The following is a 20,183-nucleotide window of genomic DNA, read 5'->3' as shown; positions in this document are numbered from 1 at the left end:
GCCCCCCGGTGGCCCAAGGCGCCCCAGCCAACCCGAGGCCAGCATGCAAATGAGGCCGCGCTCCCGCGCCCCGCAACGCGGGGGGACCCGCGCCCAGCGAGCCTCGGAGCTCCGGGACCCCGCGGGCCCCTCGGGCCCCCAGCCCCGCCTGTCCCCGCACTCCCACCCTGCGGGGCCGCCCGGATGCTCACGGCCCCAGCGAAGCGGTCCCGCCCGCCCCCCGGCACGGCTGGGGCGGTGGGGTCCGGGCGATGGGCAGCGGTGCGGTTCGAGGGGCGGTGGGATGGGAAGCAGTGGGGTCTGGGGGTCGAGGGGAGCAGCAGGATCCGGGGGTCGGCGGGATGGAGAGCGGTGGGGTCCGCGTGGATCAGTTGGAATGGGGAGCAGTGCGGTCTGGAGGGTCGGTGGGATGGGGAGCAGTGGGTCCAGGGATCGATGGGATGGGGAGCAGGGGGTCCGGGCGTCACTGGAATGGGGAGCAGGGGGGCCCGGGGGTCCCTGGGGTCGGTGGGATGCGGTACCGGCAAGCCGGGGTGGGTGGGGGGAACACGCCCTTCGATCGGAAGGGATCTGGGATCGGCCCCGATCCCTGCAGCCCGTGGGAGGTGCGAGCTTAGCAATTACCCTGATTATCCAAGGCTCAAAGGAATCCACCGTGGCAGCGTGTACAACCATGGGTGTTTAGTGATCTGCTGTAAGAGCGAGCACTGCTCAATAATCCTGAAATTTCAAGAGAAGAAAATTCCTGATAATAACACCGAGTTTATAACAGGAAGATTACAGAATAATCTGCTTTCAGTCTGCAAGCAATTCTTTGTTAGTGTTCTACCAGCATTTCACAGACAGAAGTTCAAGCAAAACAGCAAAATGCCATCTAAAGTCTAGAACAGCATCATCTAACAGAGTTTCAGTAGTATCCAGCTGCCTGATGCATCAAAACCTCGCGTCAGGTACTGGTGGACTTCCAGATGTCTCATAATGGCATCTTTAAGCACCTGAAGGCCTCACACTTGGAGCTCTGCAGGCTTATTTTCCTCCCTAATTCAGGTATTTCTGTGTAGTGCTATGCTGCACTAAATGTTGCTCTGCTCAAATCCTCTGGAAGTCTTAAAGGCATCTGAACACATCCAGGCAGGGTTTGGCTCCCTGTAAAAGGGGGCAGGTTTCCTCCAAAAGTTGAGAGGAATTGGCATTTGTGCGTGACTCCTGTCGCCACAAATCCCAGAGTTTCCATTAGGCTCCCTCCCTAATGCTAGTGGACATTGAGCAGCTCAGAGGGAATTCACAGCAATTACCTTGCCCAGCAGGGAGCTCCCCAGGGCCTGGCTGTGAAAATAAACCCGGAGAACAGCACAGTCTGAAATCCTCTAGGATTTAATTGCCTCACTCAGGGCTGCAGAAAACCTCTTCAGCTCCTTGCATGGGCCGTGGTGTTGTGAAACATCTCAGAAGGGTCTGAGGGAAAAGGAAGGTGTGAGATTGAACCCGTTTCAGTGCACAGGGGAGGAGGAAGCTGAAAAGAGAGATGAAACCACAGCTCACACTTCCTAGGAAGAGTTATTTTCATTAAAAATGTGCTTGTGATTCCTGTATTTTCTCCATTCTCTTCTAAAGGAAAGGGCCGGCTGTGCTGAGTTTTGTATTCTCTCCACGTGTGCTCTCATGCTGTTTACTCAGAGTTTAAGTGTGAGAGAGTACAGTTTCTTACTCCATGTTTTGGAGAAGAGACACTGAGGTGTTCAGAGAGGGACATTTCTGGACATGCACAGAAATGTGACAGGGAGAGCCAATGAAACAGCAGGCAAGCAGGAGATTTCCAGAACGTTATCCCACCAATGGTTCTGTCAGTACTAATCTCAAATCTGCTGGTAGACATCAGCTCTGTTTAAAAATGTTTTTTATCCCTAAACTGTCACTAGAAGGCTGCTCCTTGACCACATTTCTTGAACAGTCAGGAGGAATCTTACCTCTACTCTAAAATGATACACGGCCAGTTCATAACCATCCTCTACTTTGTCCTTTTACACTGGTATCTCCCACATATCACTTACAATGTTGAGAGTGCTAAGCTTTATTCCCTGTATTCCCCATTCTTTGATTCTCAGCTTCTCCAGATGCCTCTGATGAGGAACAAATGCTCCCAACACAGTCCTTGTTGAGGAAGCTAAACCACTAATTCCGATTATTTGTATTATGATGAGCTGGTAAATCCAGGTCCCTGACCAGCTCAACTTGCATCAGTTTTTTTTAAATGTGTTGCAGTTCCTCAGTACACGGCCCCAAATTTGTTCCCAACACTGGACTCCCCTTTCCTGCACGTGCCTACTCTTTTTCAGGGTCTGTCTGTATCTCCTTGGGTTGCTTCCTAACAGATCTTGCAATTTCTTCCCTACATCATCTCTAGATTAGCAAATAATTAATCGTGAAAACTAAAAAACAAACAAAACAAAAACCCCAAACAAAAAAAACCAAAACAAAACCACCCCAGAACATTTAAGGCGAGGCGCATATGGATCCCAGGATGGATCCCGTTTCCCTTTCCAAGAAAATCAGCTCTCTCATCAAAAAGGTAGATTAGTTTGTCACACTAAACCTTTGCAAATCGCTGGCTATCTCATTTCAATCTCATCTCTCTTATCTCCAGGCCTACAAAGATGATTGTTCTTTCACCCCAAACCCATTTTAATCCCTTCTTTTTCTTTCCTTTTTTTTTTTCCATTTCTTCACATTTTTTCAGTGTATTCATTTAACTCCAGTTACAGGTTTAGCTGCACATAGCTGTTTAGGATAAAGATCCTGTAGCTAGCTCTGAAATTTGGAACATCTGAGAAATCTGATGCAGCCCCATGACAAGCACTACCAACCAACCCCACTGTGGTTGCACAGGATGCAGTTTCAAGATTATCTTGTTTATATCAGATATCTCTACGTGTACTATATGCTGTAACCTGTGTTACAGACACATCTTAAAAATCTTTTACTGACTCAAGTCCATAATAATTTCCCCAAAATTCCAGGAATATGAGGTAGGGTCTGAAAGGCCACATGATGAAAATCAAATATCGTTTGATGGGGGTACAACCTACCAGGAAACTTGGAAACTTCTGTAAGCAGACACCAACCCAACCCAGCGTGTGGCACATGAATTCAACAGACACACCTTCTGTCCATCCTTTAACCACCCTTAATCCCTTCCAGTTAGCAAACGTGATAATTATGTTGTAGGCATGCCATTTTCTTAAGACATGGATTAAATCAAACGGTCATAAAAGAAGAGAGCAACTGATGGTGCACTCGTAAAGTGCCTGTAACTCATAAGAAGAAAGGTAAAATTAAATACTGGGCCAGCTGAAGGTATATAATTGATAGGAAAAGGAGCCACATAGGATGGAGCACCAGCAGGAGGGAAGGAGTACTGTCACCTGTACTGGGCAGGTGACAAGTCATCTTGGCCAGCTGTGAAAATCCCACAGCAGTTTCTGTCATCAGAAAGAGCTCCAAGAGGTGCTTGCCAAGCCCTGTTTGGAAAGAGCACATGTTTTCTGTGTCAGGGATTCACTAGTAATCATTAATCTCTCACTTGGCATGAAGCCTTTGAAAAGAGTTTGATGTCTCATGATACCCATTTTCGTGGGGGAGGTGGCAAGGGACACGAGCAGTGAAGCTGGTCCAGTATCACTCAGCAAGGGTGGTTTCCGAGTTGGAGGGAAAGTCAGATTTACTGAGTGCTAAGCCAGGCCAACGGCCTAGAACTTCTCCAGAAGGGTAACAAAGTACCTGCTGCGATTTCTGGAGCCCAGGAAAGTTGCCAGTACCGTCTGTCACGTCTGTGTGGCCTTATCAAGTGACCTTATCGAGTGATCATCCACCTAATCTAAAAATATCAAAGCCTCACCTCTGCCTAACACCCCCCTGGGAGTGCTCTACTGGGAAAATTTTCCGAAGAAACACAAATCATTTGTTGGCAAATTTTAGGTGCCTTTTGTGAATAATGCATAATAATGAATAAAAATCTCGTCTCGTGACAGAAAGCCGTGCTCTCCTCTCCCTAAAAGGATCCAAAGAGCAAAACCAAGGCATTGCTTACACTCCCTTTGAGATCTCTTACATGGGATGCTGCAAGTTCCCTCCTCTTTTTTCAGTGCATGCAGGGGAGAAGGAATATGAGCTCTACTGTCTTTGTTATTCAGGTTAATTCCTGTTTATGTTCCTCTGAAGATGCTGATTTGCCACAGAAATTATAATCAATTATTAATTCCACTCCTTTTGTATGATCACCCTACCGGGGCTGGATAAGGGAAATCCTACTGGAACAGTGGCCAGAAGAGTGTTAAATAGCTTTTAGTGTTTAAAATGCAGGAGGAGCCACAAGGCAGGAATGGAGAAGTGTTGGGGTTGCAGAGGGAGGTGAGCTGAGGACAAGGACCATAACCCGGGCAAGGAATCCTTTACGTTCCTCGTGCCAAGGCCCCACATGCATCACTGACTTCCACCTCAGGGCTCTACACTGGGCAGCAGGGACAAAGAAAGGATATTGAAATTTTCCTGCCAAAATAAATTCTAGTTGTTTTTAGTCCGTTTGCAACATCAACTGAGACACCCTCGCTACACTCTCTATTTTAAACCTCCCGGAGAAGCTACACTTGGCACAAGCATCATTCCTGTCCCATTATTGGCTTCAAAACAGTGATATCCACACAGGCACTTGGTGGGGATTTTTTTCTCTTTGTGTGTCACCTCATGGCCCATTAAGCTTGCAAAGGTTTCAAGTTAAACTCCTCTCAGGTTTCTTTGGCAAGAGGTGTAAAGTGGGTCATGTTAGTGAAAGCTTTTCCCTTGGGCCTGATTCTAACATTTGAGCAAGGATTTTGGGGCTTGGGTTAAGCATCTGGTGATCACATTCCTAAAGCTGTAGAAATTTGGAAGTATGATCTGAAAAGGTGGTTTCTACCCATCTCATACAGTAGGAGATGGCAGTTTGAGCAATTTTAGTGCAGCTTCCAAGCCTCCCAGCATAATCCCAATGATCACTTTGGACTAAGCTGAGAAGTCTGTTCTCTGACTTTTAGCTGTGATTGTGGACTAACAGACCCCAGTTTTGGCAAAGGGAAACCAGCTATGAAGATCTGCATGAAAAGGGCAATAGAAAACCTAAAACCAGGTAGACAAAGCAACCTCTGGTGTTTTCCATAGGCTTCTGCCATAATCTTTTCCAAAGGAAAAGAAAATAAAAGTCAAGCATCCGTTTCCCATACCTTTTGCTAGGATCCCACACTAAGTAGAGGCAGAGCCCTATGTTCTGTGTGACATGGCTGAAGTATGGGGGTTGTAAGTCTGGCTTTGGGAAAAAAAGAAACAACAACCAAACCTTTACAGGCCCTGTTTCAAGCTGTGTGCTCTTAGAAAACTGGGAACTTCATTTTGGAAGCTGTATCAGCAGTATTTTCTCTCTATACATTGTGTACCACCATTTGGTTTGCAGTTTCCTTGTGCAAACCATTTTGTGACTACTGCTGATTCTCAAAGTGTACAGGAGGCTCGCAGATCCAGGTGCATCCCACATCCTCCAAAAATTCTGGCTGTTGAAATGCTAATTCTGCTGCCAGCCCTCGCTTGCTCTGGGTGATGTGGGAGGGAGAAATGTGGTAACACGAATTTAGAGGTAATACAAAGCACGTGCTAACTAACAAAACATACTGACACATTTGCCTTCAGCCAGTTTGTTTGCAAAGGGGTCTCTCTCAAGAGCAGACAGTGTTTCAAATGACAGCAGGGAGAGGAGAGCACCATGGAAAGGGCACATTTGGCATCACTGTGCTGCTCACCAGGGCCTGCTTAATCCACAGGGCACGTCATCCACTCACCAATAATCAATAATCACTTCATGCTAAAGCACTGAGAACAATGACCAAGTGCTGTGACCAAGGCTTGCTTTGTTAATTTATGCACTCAGCATATTTTCATATCAGAAGGTGTCTGGAAACCAGCATGACTGGTTCCGGTAGGAGAAGTAAAGAATTTTCATATCTTGAATTTCTTGGTGTGATCTGTGTTTTTCCTCCTCAAAGAGAAAAAAAAAAAATCCTGAGAGTTACAATTTGCTTCTCAGGTCTGGTAGCACAGCCATTGCCTTTACTCTTCATAATTTCAAAAGTATTGCATGGAACAAGTAGCCTAATAGTATTACACATGAACATGGTCCAATTTTTTTTTTTTAAATATATCTTAATTTTGCTGTTGTTTCATAACTTTGTGGCCTGGTATGTATGTGGCAACAGCTTATTGCAAAAGATTCCATGCAGCTTTATTTGTCCTACTAATGAGATACAGCAATGACCAAGCCAAGTGCTAACCTGCAACCTCCATTTTTTTTATTAGTTAGTTTTGAAGGATATGTTTTTGTTTATGATGGAAAACTAAGGGAAAAAGAGTATGGCTAACAAGCTGTGGGGAAAATTCAGATAGTCTCCAGAGTTAGACTTTTCAAATCTTGCCTTGCAGAGCACAAATTCCTTTTCTGTTGTAACAGGGCTACTGTTTTCTCTCTTAAGCTGTGTCACTTCTACATTAACTATATTATTAGTTTTAATTACAGTTATGGATGTTGCTATGTCTAGTAACTGCCAGGTGGCAAACAATCCTTTAGACCTAATACCTTGTCATAACAGGCCTAATAATCAGCACCTTTTAACAGTTGCTGAGGCAGATTCTCAGCAAACCTTGGTCTTAACCTAAGAAAAGGCTTGAAACCTTTAACAGTTCTAAAGACAAGGTATTTGTCTTTCCAACTCTAAGACCAATAGTATTTAGGGAATTATTCTAGAGATAGATATGTACATAGTGAATACTTTCTCTGGCAGAACATCTCCCAGGAGTTATGATGCATTTTGCCCCTTTGCCTTGCACACAGTGATCCATCAGCCAGGAAACACAGGAAGATCCCTTTATATCCACCTATTTACAGAGGTTCCCGTTCTGCAGAGAAACCGGAGACACAGGAAAAGCTGCTCCTTCACCCAGCACCCCCAGAGGCAAAACCAGCGTGAAACCAACATTTGTAATAAAAGGAAATGACTGTTTGTGTAAACAGAGAGCAGTAAGCTGCTTAGCATGCCTTAGCCCCTTCTTAACATCTGAAAATGCCTAAGAAATTCTAGAGAGGAGATTATGGAGCTGAACATAGGTGAAGATGTTGTCAGCAGAGTGTGTGGGTGGGATGTAAACACACACACACACACTGTTGCATAAATATAGGCCTTTGTTAGAGTAGTCCTGGTTCCCTTGATTCTTTAAATACCAGGGATTTGAAAGTCTTGGATTTTTTTTCCCCCTTCCAGTTGGAGAAAGGAAGAAAACGATCCCAAGGAGTTACACCTTGCAGATGGGTAAACCAAGGCAGGGGCTGGGTGACAGAACCACGCAGTGCCAGCACAAGAGGAACAGGGACTTCACACACACAGAGGAGTTTGTGCAGTTCGTCTTGCAAGGCAGAAAATTCCAGTGAGCTTTTGGGCAACACCACCAGCCCAGGCAGTGTGTGCCAGCCCTCTGCCACCCCTGGCTGTGCTCACAGGAGCATCCATGCACAGGGGGCTGGGTGGAGCAGCTATGCTGCCAGAAAAGACCTTTTTTCCCCCCTCTGTTTCCCTCTGGGTTTCTCTACTTAAACCATTATTCTGCTGCTGACCAGCTCCCCACCCACGGAAAAGCTTCCTTACAGCTTATGTAAGCCAGGTGACCTGGGGAAAGGCATTCCCTGGCACGGAGCAGAGGGTGAGGGAAGCTGAGAGGCCTGAGGTGTTTGTGTGCTCCCCATCTTCCCTTATTTCTCCTGCTGCTTCTCTGACCTGGGGCTCAGCCATGAGCTAAATTCACAAAGCCAAAAGGGAGCAGTTGGTGGGTTAGAAAGCTGAGCTGGCTCAGCAAGGGGCAGGAGAGCAGGTACCAGAGGCAGCCTGTGCCTTTGGGCAGGAGGCAGCTGGTGGGTTGGGTCTGTCTGCAGCCTGAAGATGGGGTCAGGGCAGGGAGGCTCTGGGTGCTGGGGCACATTTCCAAACATCCTGTGACTTGGGGGCAGCCCAGGCTTCCCCCTCCCGGGTGTGCAAGGGAGAGGGCACAGCACAGTGCCAGCCAGAGCTGGTTAGTGGGTCAGACAGACTCTGGCATGGGAAGAGACTGACCTTCACCTCCCCTGCCCTCTGCCCTTCCCCAAAAAACAGAGTGCTGCTCGTTCTGCCCTCAGTTCTTCCAGAACCCCAGCCTTTGGCAGGTTCTGTCTCTATTGTGGCAGGAGTGACAAAATGGTGGGGGCTTTTTGGGCTGTCCATTCCCACCCCTCAGCCTGCTCCCTGCATACACCCCAGGCACACATAGATGCCCCCGAGGTGCTTCTGATGTCTGGATGCATTTTCTGAGCAATGCTGCTGCTGAGGACCATGCTGTTTACAATTTTTAACCATCTTCAACTGTGTACAAAACAGTAATTGTCATCTTCTCATGCCTTCCATGTACTGGAAAGGCACAAAATCCTTTTCTCCCCTTCCCTAATCCATTCTAATTTACTAATCTAGGTCACCATGTCACACAACTCACCATTCCCCCCACTTCTTTCCCAGCTGCTGAATGCTGGCTTGCTGTAGGGAATTTGGCTGTGGAATTGTGTCAGTCATCTTGTGAAACAACCAGATTCTGATCTTAAATCCCAGCTGGTAAATTCAGAGAAGTTCTTAACTTCAACTTTACCCACAGTGATAGACTTTTCCCTGACTTGTCATGTGAAGTTAATATTACTCCAAAAATAGGAGTAAGTACAATGATGGTCTAAATACTAAATGATTAAATACTGACTTTGGTAAACCCGAGAAACAAGGTTTGTTTGATTCAGTCAATTTCAAAAGCAAAGAATAAAAGTTTAATCTCATTGGAGCCAAGTTCTGAATAAGAAAATTCCCTCATCCTATTCACCCCTTTTCCAGGGGACCTTGTCCCTGTTTGCCAGCCTGCTGCCCCCTGATTTCCCACCGTGCACACACACCCAGGCAAAGAACAGCCCCCGTTACATTTAGCTGGAATTGTGCTCCTCATTTCAGCAAAAGATGATGTTCAGCAGATCAACCCCTTCTTTGCCACCTCTAAAAGGGGATAACATGTATTTTACTCCACAAGAGATGAGGCTAATACTGATTATTCCCCGGATATACACAACGTCACAGGAGGCTGGAAAGGACTGTGATGCGTGCAGGCAGAGGATTCACCCTCCTACAGCAAGTTCTTACTTTCTATTCTCCAAACTCACAGGTTTTTTTATCCTATAGACCTGAAGTGTTCCATCATCTCTGTGGAAGGGAGAAGATAATTTACACCAGCTCAGAAGAAACACCACTGCTTTTTCCTCCCCGCCCCAGACGAGCAGAGTCTAAGTGAAGATTAACTGGGAGACTCGGAGGAAGAAAGAATACAGGTAGTTGGGATAAGCAATCTTATCTTTAGATGACCTCTTTTAATCCCATTTGTTGCCAAGATCAACATAAGCCCAAGTTCTGCATATTCAGAAAACAAAAAGAAAATGCACTCGCTAGCGTTAATCTTTATTTTGCATTAAATTTGCCAAGCAGAACTAGAAGCATAGCATGATTTCATGGGGGCATTTCAAAGCCCAGCTAAATAATTGTGCCTTATACACAGGAATTTTTAGTGTATCCTCAGGATAAGCTGTTTCTATAGTCTAATTTGATATTTCTCTACTCACAGACTTGTGTGGCTTTGCCCACCCCTGTTATACCACAAAAAAAAAAAATATATATATATACACATAGAGCAACTAACAGCATAAGCACCAAAATACAACTTTAGGTCTTTTGCTGCTTTATAGGTTTGTAAATTGAGGTGTTACTCCGTCACAAACTTAGCATAAATGATATAACTGCATAGACACACTTGGTGCCTGCTCACATTTTCCAGCCTTTTCATGAGTACCAAGGGAATGCTGTTCAGTGTGGAGCCATGGAAATCCTGGCCCCAAAGAGCAGGATGCACTCTCTGGAAATACCAAGCCTCAGTCATGATTAGCTGCCACCAATGTGAATACAACCTGTCTCAGTCCATGCACATCAGCTGTTACTGGGCTGGTCACAAAATTTTGGCAAGTCTCAGATCACCACCTTTGCTATAGACAGGTGTGTAGGAGAACATGCTGCAGCCTACAGCAAGTGTTTCCACACCCAGAGCTCTGCAGGCACCCACTTGGTGGTTGCATTTCACACCTCACAGTTGAGGTATGTCCAGGAACATAATTAAGATTGTAAGAGAGAACAACAGAACCACAGGTTCCCCTTTCTATTTGCTGTCCAGACACGACAGGAGGTTATTTCTTAGAGATGTCCTTGCCATGAAGTCAGAGTTCAGGCACACTGGGGAGCTGGCCTGGGGGCATGTCTGTCAGGGCAAGGCAGCCAAGGGACAGGGTGAGGGGCAGAGACAAAGAGACCAAGTGGGGAGCACTGTCTGGGAGACACTGGGCTCTGCCCTCAGGCTCAGGAAGTCACAGGGTGACTCCTCATAACCCCGGCGAGCTGAGCAAGGTGCAACACCTCCTCAGGAGTCACCTGCTCCTCTCCATGACTCACTACAGTCATCTAGAAGAGAAGGAGACACCACCAGGGCTTCCTCTTCCTGGCATTACAACTGCTGCCACTTCTGCTTCTGCCTGTCCTTGAATGCCCCCCTTTTCCTTGCCTTTCCTGGAATGCCAGGCCCTTTTCTTTTGCCTCCTGCCCTCTGTAGGCAGCAAACCCCTTGCCCTGGTGCTGTAACACCAGTCAGCACTCCAGCCTTCCTCCAGCACATGCTGCAGCTCTGCCCCCATTAATCTGCCCACCATCTGGCGTTAGACCTTCTACACTTTCAGGATTCATCAGCTGGACCTTCCCATAAAACTACTGGGGAAAAAAAAATCCCACATGCTCTTTCTGTCGGGCATGGGATTTGAATGGAGATTATATGAAACCCTGTTTTACAAAGTGGTAACTTTAGACTTGGCAAACATGGGACTTTCTCCCACTGTCAGGGCCAAGCCATCTCTTGGCTTAATAAAAAATACCCGTTAGCAACTGGTCAGGTGTGAAAGCCAGCCCTTGACATCAACACCCCAAGGGCTGCCTGACCCATGGAAAATTGAAAATCCAGAAAAACACTTTTCATAGGTGCCTTCTTAACGAGGCATTAAGATGTTTATCGAGTTTACACCTAAAAATATTCTCGTGTAGGTCGCCACCGATGGGTCACCAAAGATTGGTTATAATTCTGTAATTCTTTCAAGGAGCATGGAGAGAGAAAGCACTCCTCCTGGATCAGCTTCTAAATTGGTGGGGCAGGGGTGTAACTACTTTGAAAGGGTCTTTACACAAGTCTAAAGTTACTGGTCCCTTTGTAAAACGCTATTTCATACAACCTCCATTCAAATCCCATGTCCAACAGAAAGAGCACGTGGGAATTTTTTTTCCCCCCAGTAGTTTTATGGGAAGGTCCAGCTGTTAATTGCTCGCTGATGAATCCTAAAAGTATAAAAGGTCTAATGTCAGGTGGTGGCCTCTTGCACAAACCCTTCCCAGACAGCTCACAAGCACTTTACTCATCCTGAGTTGTAGATTCCTCAGTCGGCTCCCACAGCCCAAGACCTCAAAAAGCCTCTCAAAATGCAAACAAACCCACATTCCTTCAACTCCCAATCTTATGAGTTGGCTGTGATGTCCCCTGCTGAGGGGATGCAACCATTCCCTTCCTTATCTACTGACAGCTTTAATGAATCCAGAACTTCAATCCCAGTCTTCTGCTTAAACTCACCCCATTGTTCCTTTTCCCTCCCTGAGAAATCCAACCAGACCAAAGCTGTCCTCAAAACTCACCAGGTCTCCTGACTGAATCCATAACATGCTGCTTCCCAGCTCTGAAGCAAGTGGGCAAACTTAGAATTCAGCTGCCTAAAACACCCACAGAAACCATGGAAAGTTGGCCCCACAACTCACTGTGAACTTCCAGTTGCAGTTAAGTGTTTCATTCCTCAGATACCCACGTTGCCTTTAAAAAGAGCAACAGATAACTGAATGATAACTTAACTATTTTCCAAAGAAACATAAGAAATTTGTTCACATTCCCATCCTGGTACTACCAACTAAATATTAGACTATAAAATCCTTTTGTTTTTCCCAGAAGGGAACGGATATGAAATTGTCTCCATGTCTGCCAGGATTTCTCTGCTTTTCCCTGTTCTGTGGCCCATCAGCAGTGCACAGACTCCAAGTCAAAGAAACAGTGCCCTGCAGTACCAACAGGAACCCCTTCCATGGTTAAGTTTAATGCACACAAAATATCTGCTTTAATTGAGCTTAAGACACGCTCCTAATTCTGTTGGAAAATTTTCTGTTTAAAAACATTCCTGATGTCAAGTAACCTTTATTAATTTGTAGCTTCCTGGAAAGACAAATATAAGCAACACTGCAAAGCATGACAATGCAACCAAGCTTGCCAAATGTTCATTTCACAATCAGAAGAGGGTACAAACATAGAGAAAGGTTGTATAAAATTACCTTTAAATCTTGAAACAGCTCTTAAAAGTATCAGAAAAGAGCTATAGAGGAGATCATTGCATTCAGTAATATAATTTTTATAAATTTTTGAGGCATGTATCTCAAGTATGTTTGAATCTGCAAGTACAATCTACATAGCATTTAAAAAAAAAATCCTTGCTGCAGCTTATAAGATTCAGTTAAAAATCTCAAAGTTGTTTCACTCACAGTCCATTTTCTGCATTTCAGTTGTTTGATTTCTCTCTGTAACAGCAGATTCAAAGGACCACTGAATGTTAACCCTGTATTCATTATTATTAATATTAATACAATATTATTATATATGTTATATATTATTAGTACAACATCATGTGTAGAAAATATAACCTCTATTTTTCTCATTCTAACTCTTTTGCCTTCCTTCACAGAGAAGGAATAAAAAGCAGAATAAGACCCAACTGCTCACACACCTTTGTGCAAACCACAACAAATCATGTATACAAACAGACCTTTTTTCCTTAAGGCTTTGCATTTAAAACTAAGATTTGTTATGATCTAATGGGCAGTATATCACTAGACATTTACAGGATGAAAAGCTCAGTGCTGGAGTATTTATCTGACATAAATTGTCATGGGACATGAAGTGAATGGCATTACAGTATTTACAAGTAAATATGTAACAAACAGACCAGTAACTATTGTTTTCACTTAATCCTACAGCTTTTCCTTTATAATTCCAGGGGGAAGAAGCCAAAGACTCCTGGGATGCACTTCTGAAGTTTTCCCTACTCCTGTCCCCTACACTTTTCTACTCCACAGCTTCCACAGGAATCACGGGGGAGCCTTCATTCCCACCCTGATGACTAAGCCACTGTCCAAGGAGATGGATGACAGGGATTTGTAGCCTTCTCATAAATGTGGTTTTCATCTTTGTTTGCCCCAGGTCCTCATGCAGGGTTCTTCAATGTAAACACAAGAAAGGCTCATCTTTGAGCAAATGAGACTTATTTCTGAGGCTTCACATAGTGGGCAGATTCAGACACCTCTCCTTTTGCTCCTGGAATGGTTTCCTGCACAAGCCCATCAAGAGACTGACTGAACATAACCAGGACAGTTCTGAAACTCCCCAGCCTGCTAATGTAGAAGTTATTGAGCAACAGCTTCTTTTTAACAGCCTCTTTCCCTAGAACTGCCCTCTGTGTCAGTGCCCAATACAGATTTCACTTCCTCCAGCAGATTTTAATTATGTGCTCATTGCAGCTGCCTCTCAACTAGAAGTACATTTTCACTCAGCTTTCCTAAGTCACAAAAGCATCTCCCCTGTGCCTTAATTTCTCTTAGTACTCTGATGCCCCCTTCCTGCTTTATATGAACTTTAGTAAACGTGTGGGTATCAGTTGTTCCCTAAGTTTGGTACCATTCATTTCACTAGGTGGTCACACGTTCATGTCCTGGTGGAAGTCACCAATCTTGCAAGAGAAGACAAGTGAGAGGACTAGGTTATATCAGCCTTGCAAAATCATTGCTGCTGTGCTGTGTAACTGCAGGTGGAACGAGTACAAAGTTTTGGGAATTGTGGTGGGAAGTGTGGTGGGAAGAACCAGGACCACAGGAAATCTGGAAACACTCTCAAATTTAGCTCAGAAGAGGCTGTCGTAAGGGAGGGAGCTTTAGGAAATCATAGACTCATTCAGGTTGGAAAAGACCTCCAAGATCATCAAGTCCAACCACTAACCCAGCACTCCAAGCCCACCACTAAACCATGTCCATAAGCACCACATCTACATGTTTAAAAGACTCCAAGACAAAGACATCCCCAACATTTTATAAGATCAGAAAGAGGAGGTTTAAGAACTTGAGTGGAAAGTAAATTAAACTTCAGAACAATACTCTCTCTCCTGAAGTATATCTGATTTGTACTGTCCTCTTTTTAGACACTGAACTTATGTCCCTGATTCCCATGATCAGTCCCACAGAAACTAGTGAGAAAAGAGTCAGGACTGAGCATCTAAATTGCAGTATAATGCTTTTGTAACCTTTTTTCTGTTAACTCAGCACTTATGCTTCTTAGCACCCAGTACCTAAACTATGATAATAAAGGTAATTAGAAATAATAGCAGGTTACTCTATCCCAATTATGTTTGGCAAACAAGCAGGCTTGCTTCTGAAGTTACAACGTATGATGTAAGAAAAGCATACATCATTTTCCAGCCTGATTAGTGAGTCTGGCTAAGATAAGTCATATTACACAGGAACATGTGACATACTCTTGAAAGACTGTGACCTCCCTCCTCATTACAGGCCTGTCCACAGGAGATGACTGCAGCCACTTGCAGAAGACACGTTACAGCTCAATTATTTTTGGGTGCTTTCGTGATGCAGCTGATGATACAATCCAGAATCATCATGATGCTAGCAGATACTGTACCACAGTCCTTGTGACTGTCTGAAAAACCAGACTGTTAGCTAAAAGTATTAGGATCAGGATGGGGCTGGAGGTGGCCTGGGGCCAAAAAAATTCCCTTAACTTTGCAATGGTCAATATGTGGGTTTAGCAGCTGAAAGACGAAGTGCTTAAATTTCCAAATGCAACTCAAAAAGCCTGCTTTTCCATTTGTGCATCCCTTCAGAACCTGCAGGGCAGAGTGGGCTGGAAGCCTGGCATGTAGTGATGCACAGTAGAGTGTGTTTTGTTCATCTCTGTTGCAGACACCTGAAGGAACGCTGCTGTTCTCACAGAACCAGTTGTGGTGCCTCACACACAGGGAAGGTTCAGTGAGTTTTTTCCTAGTCACTCCTGGGTACCTGAGGCTTGTTCTCCCTGTGCCTTTTGCAATCCATGCAGGTGGTGCTGGAGGCATTGCTCACATCCCTGTCTGCTCCCTGCTGAACAGGCTTCTTGTGGTAATGTCCTGGTTTGACCCCAGCCAGCAGCCAACCCCCTCACAGCTGCTTGCTCACTCCCCCACCAGCAGGATCAGGGAGAGGACTGGAAGGCTAAAAGCTGGAAAACTTTTGGGTGGGTTGAGAAAAAGACAGTTTAATAGGGAAAGCAACAAGCACACAAGCAGAGCAAAACAAGGAATTAATTCCCCGCTTCCCATGGTTGGGCAGGTGTTCAGCATCTCCAGGAGAGCAGGACCCCATCCCATCTGACTTGGGAAGACAAACACCATCACTCCAAACATCCCCACTTCCTCCTCCTCTCCCCACTTCATACACTGAGCATGATGTCACATGGTCTGGAATATCCCCTTGGTGTCCCCTGTCCTGGCTGTGTCTCCTCCCAGTTTTCCAAGCACTCCCAAATTCTTCACCAGCGTGGCAGCACAAAAAGCAGCAAAGGCCTTGGCTGTGTGCAAGCTCAGCAATAACAACACCACCCCTGTACTATCACTGTGCTCAGCACAAATCCAAAACACGGCCCCACACCAGCCCCTGGGAAGACAGGGGCAGAACCTGCAGAGGTAAGGAGAAAGAGGAGCCTGCCTTCTCCATTCCCATGCCACAGAAACCTTTAGGGAGCAGCAGTCAGGGTTGGAAAGAAGACACTGACACCACTCTCATGAGAAGCCTTAGCAAAACACAGGCAAAGTCTAGGCTGCACTTTCTGCAGTGCCAACAGCTGTTCTGCCTGCTCCCCATTTACATGGTGAGGAATTCTCTCACACAAGGGTTTGAGTAACACATCTCTCTTTGGGCAGTACATGCCTGCTGCTGCACCAGAACCCGGGATAGTTGTGAGGGGGGATTTACTCAGCCCTGGGCTGACCCAGCAGCAGGATCACAGTGCACAGCTGCAGCTCTGCACAGTGCCCTCTGCACTGAGAGCTGCAGGAATGACATTTTGGTGCTTTGAGCAACCGTCCTCCTCGAGGCATCTGTCATCACACTTCCTTCTGCCTTTCCAAATGCCATGATTTCTCACTGCTGAGTCTTCTGCTAGAACCTAGCAGCTACTTTTCCTCACAGCAGCAACTGGGAGGTGTCCAGGACATCCACACAACAGAGGCTGTCATTTTGGACTGCCTACAACTACAGAAGAGGAAACAGTCCCTTAAAATGCCCTCTTTTTCCACCACACACTTAGGAATCAAATAGAGTCAAACTTCAGACTCAGACAATTAAAAAAAAAAATAAACAAACCTCAAAGATTTCTCTGAAGATTGAAAAGCAGCACTCCAGTTACATGATAAATATAACAGGTATGACCTGCTTTGTCTTGAGAATGAGAGAGGCACGTTCAGCTGAGGACAGTGTTGGAGGGCAGCCCTGGGGTAGTTTAAATTCACAGGTAACATGTACCAGGCACCACCTGCTCCAAAGGTGCTGACCAAAGAAAGGGAAGGAGGATTTTGCATTAATTCTGGTCTGTAAGAATTATATCCTTACAAACAGGGTGTCTACGTGACAGACATCTTGCTCAGTGTCTCTCGTACAGCAAAGGTAGTTCTTCCCCCAGAATGACTCCAGGAGTTAGAAATAAGAAGCAGGAATATTTGTGAGAATGATGTGAGTGGCTCAGTGTCCCAGAAAGAGTGTTTCTTATCACACTTCCTGGGGTGTGTGTCTTGAGGCCTGGGTGATATAACTCACAAAACTGGACTTTCTGGGAATGCCTTTGAGGGTGACTCTGACCTTGCCAACAGGAAGGGCTGAGTGCTCACATGCAGACAGGTTATGAAGTAGAACTTGACAGAGGAACTGTCAGGACTGAGACCAAAACAACAACTATTTTCTTGATTATCATGGTTATCCTGACTCAAATCTGTTCTGAAACACTACAGGATGACTGGTTAAGTGCATAAGTGTGTGATACATGAACAAAACTTTATGTCAGTTGTGCCACTAATGACATTACTACTATCAGTTCCCACTCGAAGTTTGCACATATAAACACCTTTATTACTGACACATTTATGCAATAAAGTGTTAAAGCACGTGGTCATTTTAAGTATGTGAACAACCACATTGATGCTAGTGGGGCTCATGCAATTCAAGGAATGCAATTAAATGTCTGCACCTTGAGTCCTAGTCAACACTTAGAGTCGTTTAGTGTGGATCACATTAACATATAAATCTTTTAGGCTCCTTGTCTAGTTTTCTATTTCCCACCCACCTCGATTTCTGTGTCTTAAGCTTCTGAGAGCTTTAATGCTCCTGACTGCAGCAGGCTCAGTGCCAAGCCATCACCCACCCTGCAGCATCCAGACCCCTCCACCTCCATCTGGTAAAGCACCTCCACTCTTCCTTGGCTGCCAACTTTCACACTGCCTTTCTGTGATCATCCTGTCTCTCCTCTGACATTCCAGCTTGCTCATCTCAGTAGCAGATATTTTTCTTTTTTTTTTTTTCTTTTTTTTGTTGTTGTTGTTTGTTTCCTTTCTTTGCTATGACTTTTCCTTGCTTTCTACATCCTCATTATAAAAAATGACTGCATGGCTATGGTAGCTAATTTCCTTTAACACATTTTATTTTTTTTTTTCCCCCCCAGATTTCAAGCCTGGAGGCCAGATTTAAAAAGCTGTAATTGGTAGGAGGTGCTGCTTGGGTATCTGAGTGGTTTGATAAAAGTGCCTGAAGGGTTTGCATTGCAAAGCACAGCACAGAGCCCTTGGTCCAACACCATCCCAAGCCTTTAAATCCACACACAGTTGCTCATCTTCACACAGAACACTGAGCTGCTGTCAGGGAGTGAAAGTGGTCTCACTGTTTCTCATCAGGGACAGCTGTATTAGTGCCATTTCTAAAGCTGTAATTGGCTTCAGAAATTAGATTAGAAAAATCAGCTTGCTTTGAGGCAGATAAATTTGGAGACATTTAGAAGGAAAAACAACTCTCAGCCTGTAGTGCTAAAGCAGCCATTTCCAGTTCACCTCCTATCAGGCTTCAGTTCTGATGGGGTTGCAACCATAATAACCACAACACTCCTGTAGAACAGGTTTGATTTGTTTTTTTGGGAACCACTGAGATGTCCACATCAGGCCCCTCAAAAATAAACCAGTTCTATATGAGACAGCTGCACAATTTAATTATGCAGTAATAAAGAAATATCCAAAGGCCACTCAGTCATCTGCCTTCCCTAACACACTGAGTGCTTGAAAACAAACACACTTGAAAACAAATAATTGCTATAAGGCAAATAATACACAAAAAATACACTTTCAAACAAATAATTACTACAAGAATACAGCAAAAGCCGTATAATTACTGCCTTGAAAAAATAACTTGCCTCCAGTGCCCTAATCCTACCAAAGTGACCACTGAAGTTATCCCCAAACTGTTCACCTTCAGCTTTAAGGACACAAATAAGGAACAGTAGACTAATAATTATTAAGTATAAATAATTGGTAGGTATAAATATTGATTTGTATTTTCTGCCATGAAGATAAAAATTTGATCAACTGTCAGTCCCTCTTTAAAATGAAGGGTGGCAAAAACTCACCCAACTTTCCCTAGAGAAGAGTTTGCAACAGCATCCAGGTACCCACATCCCAGGGCAGCACTGTGCCCACAAGGCCACACTATGAAAATTTCCAATCAAACCTACAGCAGATCAAGTCAGAAATTCCCTTTCCTTATGGCCCACTCCCAGCCATAAAGAGCTATTCTACAAAAGCTATCTTAAATTAAAAATGAGCCTGTTTTTTTTTTTTCTGAATAGAAGTTGCTGTTAAAATAGCCACAAATTCAACATCATGTGAGGATGGAATGAAGATAAAAATGGGCACATTTAGAAATAGCTAAAGCCATCTGCAACCCAGTGGGAAATATTTACAGTGTGGTTAACTAAGCCAGGCAAGGTATCCCACATTTGGGGTTCTGTATCCTGTTCCTGCCCTCATTTCATGCACCATGTACATGATGCATCCAAGTGATCACATATTTCCTGGTACAGTTCAGGATGATGGTACAGCCAATTGATCTTGTCTGAAAGTCTCGATGTGGCCTTTTGGGAAGGGTCCTGCTAAGGATAAAGATGATACATGATGTGTCTTGGATCATGTTCATGATCCAAGTCTGCTGAATTTGAAACGGTGTAGGCTTATAATTTTAGAAACACTGTAAATTTGTGAAAAATATTATACAGCAAGGGCCTGCCTCAGAGTTGTCACACTGAGTGATTGGCATTGCTCCTCAGTGGTGTCCTGCAGTCTGGGACATCAAGGAACTGGCTCTTTCAAGCATCGGTTAACAACATTTTACAGAGAAATACAAACCCTTGCATTATGATCACATCAAATAAATCATGATTTGCATCCAATGTTGCCTCCTAGAAAGACTTCTCATGATGAGAAGCAAGGAATTTACCTTCAGACAGCCCTGTGAGGTGGATTACAGTACTTGCACCCTTTTGATAGGTGGAAATTAAAGCAGAGGGATACTGAGTTAATAAAGGTTACACAGAAATCCTAGCAGAAAAAGGATCATACTCCTTAGCATCCTGGCTATGAGGCCAGAGCATGAACTCCTAGTTCCAGGTGCCAGAAACAGAAAAAAGCTGGTGAGTGCTAATTAACAGCTTAATCCTCAGCCACATGCACAGTAGAGGAATTAAACACTGCGTTAGGACCATGTGCTCAAACCTCACTTTAGGCTGAGTCAGGAAGAAACATTCCT

At 44.7% G+C, this 20,183-nt stretch overlaps 1 long non-coding RNA gene across 1 annotated transcript; it reads left to right on the top strand.

Moving 5' to 3' along the window:
- Window positions 1-141: 141 nt before the first annotated feature.
- Window positions 142-14,657, top strand: LOC120323583. Its single transcript, XR_005564201.1, has 3 exons — window positions 142-261; window positions 9,315-9,460; window positions 13,304-14,657. It is a non-coding gene; the product is annotated as an uncharacterized LOC120323583 (long non-coding RNA).
- The last annotated feature ends 5,526 nt before the right edge of the window (window positions 14,658-20,183 follow it).

This window comes from Pipra filicauda, unplaced genomic scaffold, assembly GCF_003945595.2.
Source record: "Pipra filicauda isolate LSUMZ 115617 unplaced genomic scaffold, ASM394559v2 scaffold292_size926685_pilon, whole genome shotgun sequence".
NCBI lineage: Eukaryota > Metazoa > Chordata > Aves > Passeriformes > Pipridae > Pipra > Pipra filicauda.
Note: the sequence above shows the minus strand (reverse complement) of the source record. Positions and strands in the feature narration are given on the sequence as shown.